We start from the raw sequence: 14,755 nt of genomic DNA, 5'->3' as shown, positions 1-14,755 counted from the left end.
TTCTGTTGGCTTCTTTTCTCTTTACCATTATAAAACTGTGTTTGGATTCAACCGGTGTGTCTGGCTTATCTTTTTCAGTTGGTCATAGCTTCCGGAGTGACCCAGACAGAAGAAATGGAGGGGGGATTAATTAAAGATTTAGATTTTAATTGAGTTGAATTGAATGTTTAACTAAGACATTTAAGACATAAAATTTTCTCGGTGGGAAAAAATTTAAATAATGAAATATTATTGTCAAAAGAGAAATTGAAAATGGTTAGGTATATGAAATAACAATCGAGAAGTAATATAGTTTGATATATATAAAATTATTTCTATGGGAAAATTTTAGAATAATGAAATAATATTATTAAAAATGAAATTGAATTGAAAATGTTTAGATTAGATTAGATTAGATTAGATTTATTGGATTTATATGCCGCCCCTCTCCGAAAACTCGGGGCGGCTCACAACAAGATAAAAACAATACATAATAACAAATACATAATAACAAATACATAATAACAAATTAGGTCTGGTAAGATGATCAATATTAATGATTAATGATTAATTTGGTTAATATTGTTGTTGGTTCAAATATATAGATGAGAGGGACTATGGAATTATATATGTAAATGAACTATAAGCAGATAAACTATGATGAATACAAAAAGAAAAGGCATGGAAATAGAAAACATTCTTAATGATATTTGCTGATATTTTTTTTAAGTTAAAGAAAAGGGAATAATGATAACTAGAAATTTGATTATATTTTTAATTTAGAATATGATTATTAAATTTAATGTTTTTTCCCTCTTTTTTCTTTTTCTTCCTTTTTTATCAGAATGGGGCATGTTGATTTTATTGGATTGAAAGTGTTATAATTAGAGTAGGGAAGATTATTACACTGGCTATACAGTGACTTTTTTAACCTGGCCGACCTGGTGGCAGGAGGCGAAGCCGGCTGCCAGGGGAAGTGGCGTATTTGAAAAACACGGCCTTGATATCATTTCAAAGCCTCACAGAGCTGCCGCTGAGGAGGAGGCCATTGCTACCACCAAGCAGGAGGAGAAAGCGCAAAATGCCGTTTTGCTGGTTCCGGCAAAGACCTGGTGGTGGCAGCAGGGGGTGGGCTCTCTGCCACCCTCCTCCCTGCAAGCCTTTGAAAAGCGTGCACCGGGCTTTGTTTTTTAGTGCGCTACAGTGCATGACGCATGTTAGAGGGAACACTGAGCTCCAGGTTGATTCAGCCCTCCCTCCTTCCAAGGTCGGTGAAATCAGGAGCGAGATTGTTGGAGGCAATATACTGACTTTGTAAACTGCTTAAAGAGGACTGAAAAGCACTATGAAGCAGTAGCAGGGGAAGGATACTGTAAAATCTCTGTTCCACCCCCACTCCATAGGAAGGTTACTGAAAAATCTCATCCCAATCAGCTGGGACTCTGGAGACAGAGAATAGATGGGGGCAGTTTTCCAAACTGCTCAAAATTTCTGCTACCAGTTCTCTAGAACTGGTCAGAACCTGCTGAAACCTATCTCTGCCTTGGCATTGCCTAAGCTTTTTCCCACATATCATCTCAGTTGGCCTGCAACTCACTGTTTCTCCATGCATCACCTAGAGCAGTGGTTCTCGACCTTTCTAATGCTGTGACCCCTTAAGATAGTTCTTCATGTTGTCGTGACCCCCAACCATAAATCTAGTGCCAATTCTCCCAACAGAGCTTTAAGCTGAATGGCAGGAAGGTCAGAGTGACATCCCCACTGTAAATGTGTGATTGATCAGATTGTAAAAGTATGTTCCAAGGCACCAGAAGAGAAGCTTTAGTTCCTACATATTTTTTTACAAATTATGGAAAATTTGCCTTTTCCCGTGGTCTTAGGTGACCTCTGTGAAATGGTTGTCAACCGCCAAAGGGGTCCAAACCCTCAGGTTGAGAACCACCTGAGAGTAAAGTATTTTATCTCAACTCCAGATTCTCAAGATAAATTTTAATTAATAATTAACTAATAACTAATAATTAACTAATAACATTGAAACATAATTACTTTAAGAATTGGATGTAGTGTAATAAATACATGCCAGTAATTATTAGGCCATGGCCCTCTTCTAAGAACCAGTTTTAAAAGTGCATGTATACAAGCCATTGATTCGAGTAAGGGAGCATTAAGAAATTGCCACAGGGTCTCAAAATTATTAGATGTATCACTAATTGCTTTCATTAGAAGCACTCTCACTGTGGCTTAACAACAAAATAAAATAAAGGTTTCAAGTTGTTTTATTTAGGAAACAAAAACTGTTTCTCCCATCTGTGGTCTAAAATACAGCATACCTGTTCAGAATGTCACCTGAATATTGTATTTCCAAAGAGGGTAAGTTCTCCACTACACATTTTGCTTTGAAAATCAAAGCAGATATCACAAGAAGTGACAAAATAATTTAGTCATAAAGCTAGTGTATTTCATCTGCCAAATATGCTGCTTTTCCTCTCTTTTCATTCTAGACACATGCTTTAGTTCCTACACTTCAGTTTGTTTACCCATACTAGCATATTGCTCTGTAAACTCAACTGCTACCAGTATAAAACGTAAATGGGAAATAAACTTTGAACAGTGACTTTTTGTCAAAGGTGAATTGATATAAATATAGTTGTACTGACATTAAAAGACGAAGAAGAATGATTGTGCCCTGCCATGTTGAACTATTGATTTTGATGTACTTTATTTACTTTATAAGCTGGGCAGTAGCTCTGTGGTTTTCTACCATGAAATCTAGGTAGGCACTTACATTCTGTGATAAGTAGACATCTTCCCCTTGGTCATTTCATTGATAGCTTAATTGCCCTAGGTAGTCTCAATAGACCCACCATGAGCAATATTAAGCCATAAACAGTTAAGGAGGTGCCACCTTTTTGACACTACAATGGCCAAAGATTATACAGTATCCTATAGAGCTGGTACAATGTTTAAGATTTGATTGAATTTAGTCTAAGTGATATCAAATGAGAAGTTCTATAATACAAGTTCTGGATCAAGTCGTATGTTTTTTAAAAACAATTTGCTACAATAAATGGGATTTTCCTTATATCCTTATATAGACTCATTTTGTTAAATATCTTAAATAATAGCATGGCTTTCATTTTGCACCTTAAAATACATTTATGGAAAGAAGAATGTTAGCAAAACCTCTTAAAGAGTAGGAATAAAAGAACTTACTTTATTAATTGAAAACAACTATCTTCAACCACTCTTCCTAAAATTTGACCATAATATTTACTGTATGCAATCAGACAGAACTTCTCTTTATGTTTCCTTGAACGGCTTGAATGTAGTCAGATTTATATTAGACTTGATAAAATTAATATGATTTCAGCTACTCTTGCCTCCATTTTAATTTACAATGACTGGGACTGTCCAGGCTTTTAGGAACTCAAAATTATTTTAAAAAATAAATTTAAATATACTGTAAACTTTGCAACAATTATTTGGGATCTTTATCTGCTAAAATGAAGGAAGAATTCTATTCAACGTGGAAGTGGGCTAAAAAGTCTTAGTAGCTCATCACCAATATCATAATTAAAAATATAATAAAGTAAACAATGAATCCATTATTCAATACTCCTGACTTTAGAAGGTCAGAGCTTTTCAGCATATACAAATTTGTGGTATTTACATTCTACTTTTGTTGCTAGTAAGCAACATATATTAACCCACAAAAGTGGGAATGCCCTCTGAAATTTGTTGTTTTTATATTGACTGAGGTATAATGGTGATATGAAATAAAATTTACTGTGGCGTACAAATCTAATGAACTATAAACTATGCTGGTAATTCTGTGTACCTTTGTTTGGGAACAACCATTGCATTATTAGTTCTATGACCAACAGTATCTCACTTGAAAATCCTTTTTATTGTCATTTGTCTTTTAATTGTTGTTTCCAAGAAAAAAAATTGTCTATTGGATAAGGTGTATCCAATCTTGATAGTGAAAAGCTATCTGAACACACAGTTATGCCTTGGTTTCAATATTTAAAAGCCCTGTGTGATAGAATGTAGATTTTCAGGAGCATTGGAGGAGGTTTATTAGAGAGATATCTGAATTAAAGAATTAAAAAACTACACAATCTCAAGATGGATGGGGGAGGGGGGCAAGAAGTCCAGGAAGGCCACACTCTAGAATCTCTCATAATATCTCTAGTAGGTATAAAGTTATAACTTTAGTTTGGCATGATTCTGTCAATGAATAAAATGAAGGATTGGACTCAATTGAATCTTGCTGTCTCGCTTCTAAGTATAGGCCAATTTATCTGCCTTATTTAGTTTCCCAAGAAATCTTCTGAATATACTCTTAGTTTCTCATAATTAATATTTGGATTTAACAAATTCCATATTCTGTCAGTGTTGCAATTTCAAATGTTTCAAAACAATTGATATATACAAGGTGTCTCTAGAAAAGGAGTGTCAAACTGGATTTTTTTTTTACAAGAACCAGATCATCATTATAGTTCTCCTCGACAGGCTGTGTGGGGAGGGTGGAAGAGACAGGACAGATGCCTTGGTAGCACCTTTCTGGTCAAAGCAAGGCATGGGAGTGCATTGTCAGCCTGGATGCTCCTTCAGCACTCCTCTGGCCAAAAATGGCATGCAGGGGTGCATGTGGTCCTGATGGGGCCCATTTTTAGCCTAGATACAGCAATATGCCACCACAAATGGGGCATGTGGAGGCCACACATAGCCCCCCATGCCCCATTTTGGCCAGCAGAATGCAGCAGAGGTTGTCCAGGTCACACATGTGCTGTGTGGGGGCCACACATATCACCCCCATCAGTGGTGAAATCCACTTCTGCTCTAGAGATACCCTGTGCCCTGTTTTGGCCAACAGAGTGCTACAGGAGGCTGTCCAGTCTGGAAATGGGGCATGCACCCTCCCATTTTAGCTGTCAGAGGCACAGCAGGCCAGTCCTTTGCTATTTCTAGACCAGCATGTGGACCAGATTCAAGCACCCTGTGGGCCAGATCTGGTTCACAGGCCTTGAGATTGACACCCCTGCTCTACAGTAAAAAAAAAGAAAGAAGTGTTATTGTTGATTGTTAAATGCTTGAAGCAACTTCTTGATATGAATATATAACATCCGTTAAAACTGTAGCATGAAATCCAGTTACTTAAAACAAGGGACTAATTCTATTGTTTTTCCTTTTTTTTTTTTTTTTAAAAAAAAGGTTATTATAACTGTAGACCAGTACAGGTAGAGTGCTCTGCAATATATAACTCTACCTTAACCGATGATAAATCATATAAACTTTAAGACAAAGTTAAATACATATATAAATTTATAATGTAGACATAAAAGTAATATTAAATATGATAACATGTAAAATTACACAAAGTTTGAATGCAAGTAACCTTTGCATTTGGCTAGCAGAAAATTGACCCATCACAATCTGATGGATTTGCCATGGTGCTGCACAAAGCTTAACTGCAAGCTTTGTAATAAAAGACACTTTGTCTATGAACAATATCTGGGCATAGGCTGAATTTGAGCACCCAACAAAATCTAATCAAATCAACCTACAACCCAATCAAAGGTAGGATGGCTCTGATTTGAATTTATTTGTAAAAGGAACATCAAACATAAAAATAAAAATCTATAGCTTCATCTTTCCAGAATCACAGAGTCAAAGCCTTTCCGCCAATGGAACTTTTTAAAATTTATCATCTAATATTGCAAACAGAGAGCATGGCATTGGATAAGAGATAAAGCTTTCCAATAACTGGTTGTTTCTAGCTGTGTAAGGTAGCTGCCAGCACTGAGCCTGGGTCCTTTCCTAGATTTGTTTTATTTTATGTCATCTGAGGACCTACCCAACAGAATTTTTATGATTCTTGTAAAATTCATGACCATGTTTACAATCATTAAACTGTAATGACTGTTGGTTGCAGTGCTCCAATTATTCTTCTAAGGCTTACCACTGTTCATCACATTATGACAGCTTGATGTGCACACAGTAGACAGCATTATATAGATATAGATATGTTAGCAATTTAAAAGATTAGACTCTTCTTTACTTAAGGCACTGGCTATCACATGATTATAGAATGATTAAATTGTAGTGATGGTCAAAATGTACCTTTTTTTAGGTCCTTTGTTGGTAAGCACTGCTTTTGAATGGTGCTTGGCAATGCTGTATTGACCGAAGATGCTTTGAGTTTATTTCAAAGTGTTTAGAAATAAAGTTAAAAACTACTTGAAATCTACAGCCAGGGCAAAAAGGATCACATTAGATGCTGAGTATATTTTTCAATCAAATGGGAGAGAATCAGTCCTCTATCTCAAACAGAGCAGGCTGTCTAGAATCCTTCCTCCTTTTTTCTAAGAATTTGGCTTCTTCCATTCAATTTAAAAATCTCCAAGAAATGAATCTAACATAGATCTGACTAATTGTGTTAAGTGGACACTCTGGGTATTAATGGGTTGAGTTTTTTTAAGCTTTAAAATAATTATAATTATATCTGCACAGTTATAATTATAATTATAGCCCCACTTTATAAATTGAGAGTATACATTAAAATTGAAGCCAACTCTGGACCTCTTCAATCCATGAGAACATGTCAGTTCTTGGAGTATCAACTCCAAATCCTGTTTACCCCCCCCCCCCCCCATATTTTGGCTGCCTAATTAATTAGTGTACTTCTGCAATTGATACTGAAGGCCACTTTGATAGGGATTCTTACCCCAAATCAATTTTAGCACCTTGCACATTTCCCCCCTCCAAAGCTCAGAAATAAGATAAGTCATTTCACCATCTCCACCTTATTACAGTCCTGTATGGCTGTAGGATGGATACAAAACATTGCTATGAATAATTTATCATGTTTTCTTCACATGGCTTGTCCTTTGAGAAGAGGTTGACAATATAATTAAAACTGGAGTGGCGCAGCAGGTAGAGTGCTGTACTGCAGGCCACTAAAACTGACTGTAGATCTGTAGGTCAGCGTTTCCAATCTCATCACCGGCTCAAGATTGACTCAGCCTTCTATCCTTCCGAGGTGGGTAAAATGAGGACTCGGATTGTGGGGGCAATATGCTGGCTCTGTTAAAAAGTGCTATTGCTAACATGTTGTAAGCCGCCCTGAGTCTAAGGAGAAGGGCGGCATAAAGATCAAATGAATGAATGAATGAATGAATGAATGAATGAATGAATGAATGAATGAGGATCCAGCAGAGAGACTGGGAAAGAACTCATTCTTACAAGTGTACTGAGATCCTCTAGCATGACCTCCAAGGGAATGGGCAAGTTGAGTACCAAAGGCCCACAAAAGTACAGCAGTGAAAGATTCCTGGGATGAATTCTATTCAGGAATTGTTGTTATTTTCAATATGTTGTGCATTCAGTACAAGATTAATACATACCAGTTGCAAAGGAGGCTTGAGAACTCTCATATGAAAATTTCTTAATTGAACCCCACTTACAGTAGTGGGTTGCTACTGGTGCAATGGGTGACTCTGCATCAGTAACGACCACCAGATTGCTCAATTGGCATGTGACCGCTCTGGTGCCGGTTCTTTGGATGCCACATTTTTTTTTCTTGAATTTTTGGTCTTTTTTGCATCCGGCGCATGCACGGAAGCAAAAAATTGCCAAAATCTCACACTTGCATGTGTCCCCTTGCAAGATTTTGGCACATTTCTGCTTCCTGTGCATGCACAGAAGCAAAATCATATTGGGGATGCATGCATAGTGCACACACACTTGCAACAATGTTCATGCTGCACACACACAGTGCACCAGTAGCATCAGGAAAGAAGAATCCTCCCCTGCCCATTTAGTATTGTAAACAATGTCTGTTGAAGCCTTAACTTTTGAATCTTATCCTTTTTTTTAATGAAAAGTTCTTTGAAGTTAATAAAACTCTTTCTAGCTTGATCTTTGATCTGAATTTTGACCTTGCTGAATTGCTTCCACCTATTTTCCCTTGGTCAATTTGATTATGGTTTTTGCATGATGTCTCTGAGAGAGTACCTCCTGACCCATATAATTGGAACCCATGCTAAAAGAGAATTGTTATCAAGAATGTTGTAAAAAAAGGGAGAGTCTGGTATTATTTGAGATGATACTTTTGACTGCAAAATACCAGCCCTGGAATGGGGGAGATATGATTTTTTTAAAATCAATGTCTCTGTTTTAATGAATCCAGGGCAGAAGTGCCAAACTCTATTTCATTGAGGGCTGTACCAGGGTTGTGTTTCAACTCAGAGGGTCAGGCATGTGGCCAGATGAGGAACGTGGGCAGCGTAGGTGTGGTCAGGGTATGTGACAGCACTCAGCCTCCTGTAGCAGTCTGCCAGCCAAAATGGGGCATGGGGTTAATTACAAAATGTGGGTTTTGCTTTGTGACATCCAATCCAGTGAGCAAGGAATGTGTTCTGCATAGAAAATACATTTTTGTTTGGTTATGAAGAAATATCCTCAAAGTCAGATTTAGACTAAATGTAGACTGACATTTAGCTACACACCGTTCCAGCAAACAGCAAATTTTGAAGGTCCAGGTAAAGAGGATTAATTTTAGGATGAATAACCACAGTTTGCATGTTGGAGGTTCCTAAAGGAATTTATTTATTTATTTTATTTATTAGATTTGTATGCCGCCCCTCTCCACAGACTCAGAAATGCTGGGAAACTGTGTATTATAAGAAACATTTGGGGGAGAGGCGCAGAATAACTCTTCTCTGCCTGAGGCTATAGGGATCTGACACCAATCAAAATACTGTTTGGGAAGCAACTGATCAACACTGGCAGGAAAAGCCACTAGTATATATGAAAATAAGAACAATATCCACTCCCTTGGATATGATGTTGCCTAGTTTGGTAATGAAACATCTGCAAGAAAACCATCAAGCTCAGAGAGCACCAAGGACCCCACAGTTCAGTCTGAGCCACAAATATTCTCTTCTATCAATAAACACTTTTTGGTGAGAGGGACTCAGAGCCTGCTCAGAGGGGAAAAAAAGAGTGAAAATGTAAGAAAAAAAGAGGAAAAGAAGGGAAACCAAAAAAACCCACAAAAACCGGAATTACTTCTGTTATGTCTCTGCCCAGTGACTAGTGGAGGAATAGCATTGGGTGATCCTGTCACTGTGTAGAGACGAATCTTGGCAGGAACAATGTTGTGTGCTAATTGGCAGAGTTATTATGGGCTGGAGTATAAATGGGCTGTCACCAGCCTACGTTACGGGGAGTTTGTGTATTACTTGTACCGGTTGCTTTCCATGTTGGAATTGAATAAAACAGCTGTTGATTACCTAGCCGTGCCTCCGACTTAATACTTGCGATGAAGGATTTTTTTCTCTTCTTCTTCTCCATGCCGTGCTGCACTCCTCCGGTGAGTCGCCTCGTGAGTAGCGATGTCCACTCAGTTAACCTTTCCACGTGGAGCCCCAGTTTTTGTATGTTCATACGGGGAAGGCCTGACTTGGGTTCCGGGAATGGTGTCTAGGGAAAGGGGACCCCCGTCTAATGACATCTCCCTTCAAGATGGTCGTAGTTGGCACCGTCATTTAGACCAACTGAGATCCAGAAATTTGGCCCCAGTTTCGGAGGGTCAGAATCAGGCCATGGCCCCAGACAGTCGCGAGGATGACCCGGGCATTCCAGATCCAGCCTCTCCGCCTGGATTTCCGGGGAAAGTTCCGGTTCTAGAAGACAGGCCCCCGACACCTCCCCAGGGCAGTACCTGGGAAGAAATTCCTCCCTGTCGCTCAGAAAAGGTTTGCCAGAAACCGGCCTACTTGTGGGATTACATTTGTAGCAACATAAGGGGAATGAGTGTTATGTCTCTGCCCAGTGACTAGTGGAGAAATAGCATTGGGTGTTCCTGTCACTGGGTAGAGACAAATCTTGGCAGGAACAATGTTGTGTGTTAATTGGCAGAGTTATTATGGGCTGGAGTATAAATTGGCTGTCACCAGCTTAAGTTAAGGGGAGTTTGTGTATTGCTTGTACCGGTTGTTTTCCATGTTGGAATTGAATAAAACTGATGTTGATTACCTAGCCGTGCCTCCTACTTAATAACTTCCAACTTTCTTTGCTAGAGATATAAGTTAAAATATATATCAAAATCTTACTCTAAAATTAACATTTGTTTTCATTATTTCCATAATCCCATATCTAATCATCAAAGCCTCAGATCAACTTTTAATTTCCGTTTCTCACAAAAAGTCCATTAATGGTTCATATTGCTTTAATCACTACTTGTTAAGGAAACCACAACAGATTTATTTAATTGCACCAAACTCTAAATAAAATGGGAATAGAAAATCTTAAATTCTAGTCTAGACCCATGCTTCTCAATTTTGGCAACTTTAAGGTACAAGGACAGAATTCCCCAGGCATCATAAAGTTCACCCATCTTAAACTTGCCAATACTGAGAATGCCTGATCTATATATAGGGATTTTCCCATTTTTTTTTACTGGTAGTCCCGCAGTCTTTTGTTGCCCTGTGTGTTGGAGAACAGAGCTGAAAAGCAGGTTAGTGAGGGAAGTGCAGTTGCTCTGGGATTGCATGAAGGTAAGGATTATGGAGGAGGTTGTCCAGCCCAAAAACAGAGTGCAGGGAAAGCATGCACAGTCTCCCTGCTACATTTTTGCTAGCAGAGGCACCTCAGGCTGGTCCTTTGCAATTTTCAGGCTGGTCCCGAGGGATGGCTCTAGGCTACTGCCCGGACAGGGGGAAACGCAGTGGGGTAGCGAAAATGGAGCTCCATCCCAGAGCACCCAATTTGCACTGAAATATGTTGAAAGAATATGCAGGGTGTCCTGCATAAGCCATGCCCACAGTGTGGTAGTAAACATTTTGGTAGCCCTTCATTGGCTCTAGGCAACCTGTGAGACAGGTTTGGCCCATGGGCCTTTATTTATTTTGTTTATTTTATTTATTTGTTTGTCAAGTACATATTGATGGTATACAAAGATATAATAATTTTTTTATATATGATACTAGTAAAAGAGAAACATTAGGAGAGGTGATGGAAGGCACTCTGGTGCACTTATGCACACCCCTTACTGACCTCTTAGAAATCGGTCTACAGTGAATAGTCTAAGGATAAAGTTTTGTGGATTAGGTCATGATACTACAGAGTCAGTTAGTGAGTTCCATGCATCAACTACTCGTTACTAAAGTTGTATTTCCTGCAGTCGAATTTAGAGTGGTTTACTTTAAGTTTGTATCTGTTGTGTGTTCGAGTGTTGTTGTGGTTGAAGGCGAAGTAGTCATTGACGGGAAGGACATTGTAGAAGATGCCTTGAGTTTGACACCTCTGATTTAGGGGATATAAAAACGGAAAACCTTTTAGTATATGATTAAATAATCATAATTGAAAGAAGGGAGGAACATGCCTTATCTCAGAGTTACCAAAATTGTCTTAAGTAGCAGTTCCAAAGTTTTTGACACCTTGCTCAGATATGTTAGGAAAAGCATTTGAATTGGCAGCCTTTTTTAAAAAATGAACTCACTATAACCACCAATCTACTCAGGTGAAATGTGTCTTATTTCATTCCTACCCAGCAGGTATAAAATTCTAAATTTCCTGGATCCTTCTTATAATATTCTTTGCCCCTGAGTAGAACCATGCTCTTCCTTATACTAACTTTTATTCTTCTGAGTGAAGTAATTTCCAGCTTTGGGGTAATTTGTTCATAACCTGCAGTTGTACATTAATTTACCCTTTTTCTGCAATCTACTTGTGTTGTATTTCTTTTGGAATAGCAAATAGAATTAGATAAGAGAATTTCTTCTGTCTTTTTGTGCTATGATAATATATGTTACCTCAGAGCCATAGAGACGATAGATGCAGTATTGCTATCTGCGAAAAACCATGTAAGCTCCAGTAAGCAACACTTAAAGGCAGAGGCCAAAAACACAAAGAAGAGCATTCTGGATTTGACCCTGCCTCCCTTTGTAGCAGTGAGACTTTCATATTTTGTACAAATCAGTGTTTCTCAACCTTGTTAAGATATCTGGATTCCAACTCCTAGAAATTCCCTAGCCAAATATGCTTAAAGCTGTCGAGGTTGAGAGGCACAGATATAGATTGCCATTCTTATTTATTTATATCCCAGTTTTCATCTAAAAATCTTAGAACACTCCATCAGTTTCTGAGTAGCACAGCTATATTCATTTGTGCATTATATGAAAGTACCTTACTTGTGAATAAAATAACTCTAGGTGATTATTCTAGGTTCCTTCATCTATGAATTTTATCTATTTTTTTGTTCCCTTGGCAATGTCTTGCTCATACTTTTCATTGGTTATTTTTTATTGTATTCTCCATTTTCTCCGACTTTTCCCACATGGATTCACTGTTTGTTTGCATTATGGATTGCATTTGATAAATCTTGCCGCTTTTTGAATGTATTATTCTTCATGGTGTCTTGTATATTTATCTTTCAATATACTTCACAGAGTTTGGTTTGTTTTTCTTCTTATTTATTCTTCCGCACTTTCATTTCTGCCATCAAAAAGCTGACATTTCTTGATCCAGATATGTAGCTGTAAAAAGAATCCTGCCATTATCATAGAAAAGGTTTACAGGCTCCTATCATGATTCAAGAGGGGAAAGCCTGCTTTGAAACTTCTAATGCTGAAAGTCTTTGAGCCAAACTGGAGAAGCTTAGATGTTTGGTTTCAGAGAAGTAAAAAGTTAAAGATACCCTTTATTTCAGTTCAATTCCTGGTGGTTTTCTGATCATATCCATGTAATTTTCTTAATATCATATGTAAATCATTACTCACTGCCTTTCTCTAGCACAGTTCCCCCCCCCCCCCCAAATTCAGTTACAGCATTGTGATTTCTGGAGCTTGCTAACTGTAATGGCAAAATTAAATGAGCTGAAGGTTAAGAAAATGAATAAAACGCAATATGTTAGCTTCATCACTACAAATCTCTGCTAATTTGTTAATTTACTTATTTATTAATTAATTAATAAGCAGATAATAACAGCATGACAGAGCTGGAAAGGACCTTGGAGGTCTTCTAGTTCACCTCTCATCTCAAATAGTAGACCCTATACCAGTGATGGCGAACCTTTTTTTCCTTGGGTGCCGAAAAAGCATGTGAGCATGCTATTGAGCATGCGCGAGTGCCCACATCCATAATTCAATGCCTGGGGAGGGTAAAAACAGCTTCCTCCACTTCCCAAAGAACCTCTAGAGGCCAGAAATGGACTGTTCCCCAACTTCTGATGGACCCAGTAGGCTCATGTTTTGCCCTCTCCAGGCTCAAAAGGCCTCCCTGGAGCTGGAGTAAAAATCCCCTCCCCCATCTCCCAGGAGGCTCTCTGGAAGCCAAAAATGTCCTCCCAGAGCCTCTGTATGAACCAAAAATCAGCTGGCCAGCATACACATGCACATTGGAGCTGAGCTACCGCAACGACTCGCATGCCAGCAGAAATGGCTCTTCTTGCCACCTGTGGCACCTGTGCCATAGGTTCGCCATCACTGCCCTACACAGTACTTTTTCAGACAAGTGGTTGTCTTGGTTCTTTTTAAAAGCCTCCAGTGATGGAGCACTCTTCTGAAGGCAAGAAGGCATTCCACTGATTAAATTGTTCTCACTGTCAGGAAATTTCTCTTTAGTTCTAAGTTGCTTCTCCTCTTGGTTACTAACCATTGCTTCTAGTTTTTCCTTATAGTTCTTTGTCTGAATAAAGTAATAAGATACATTCATTGGCTTTGCTCGCTGTCAGAAAGATCACTCAATCCTCCCCCTAATATTTTGTACACATTTATTTATTTATTTTATTTTGTCATACAAATATAGTATTATATTGTAGTATGTTTAACATAATATAAGTATAAAGTAGAGATAGAAAAGATAAAAAAGACATTAGGACAGGAACGGTAGGCACAAAGGTGCACTTATGCACTCCCTTTACAGACCTCTTAGAAAATGGGAGAGGTCTATTGTAGATAATGTAAGGTTGAAGATTTTGGGATTGGGGGAAGAAACAACAGAGTCCGGTAGTGAATTCCAGGCGTTGACCACTCTATTGCTGAAATTGTATTTTCTGCAGTCTAGTTTGGAGCGATTTACATTTAGTTTGTATCTATTGCACACTTTTGTGTTGCTGTTGTTAAAGGTGAAGTAGTCACTAACAGGGAGTACATTGTGATGTATGATTTTATGAACAACAGTTAAATCAGTTTGGAGGTGGTGTAGCTGTAAATTTTCTAAACATAGTAATTGAAGTCTGGAGGAGTAAGGTAATTTGTTGCGTGAGGAGGAGTGGAGGACTCTTCTTGTGAAGACTTTCTGGACTCCTTCAATTGTATTAATGTCTGTTATGCAGTGTGGATTCCATACAGGTGAGCTGTATTCAAGAATTGGTCTGAAGTTATGTTAAACTGAAGTTGTGTATATTATCTGTAACTAGGAGAGGGTTCCTAAATTTTTTACTACTACTCTGTGGGCATTCCTTATTTTGCGGGCATGGCATCTGATTATGTGACCAGGTGGGAGTAGCCAGCCCAGCATTTAGCAAAAGGCATTAGTGCGAGGAATCAGAAGAAATGTTTCAGTTCTAAGGATAAATGCTTTGTCTACCCTTTGATCTGTTCAAGACAAGATGAAATGAGACAAGAAGGGACTTAACTTTTTGCCTTCTGTCCTTCCCCACCTCCCTTCCTTTGCAAAGAGTGTGCGCACATTAAACCTATCAGTCACCGTATGTGCCCAAATAGTTTGAGGTAAACCACATACAGTCCCCTTCCCCCCAAACCAG

Source organism: Erythrolamprus reginae, chromosome 3 (assembly GCF_031021105.1).
Source record: "Erythrolamprus reginae isolate rEryReg1 chromosome 3, rEryReg1.hap1, whole genome shotgun sequence".
Taxonomy (NCBI): Eukaryota; Metazoa; Chordata; class Lepidosauria; order Squamata; family Dipsadidae; genus Erythrolamprus; species Erythrolamprus reginae.
This window is presented reverse-complemented; position numbering follows the sequence as displayed.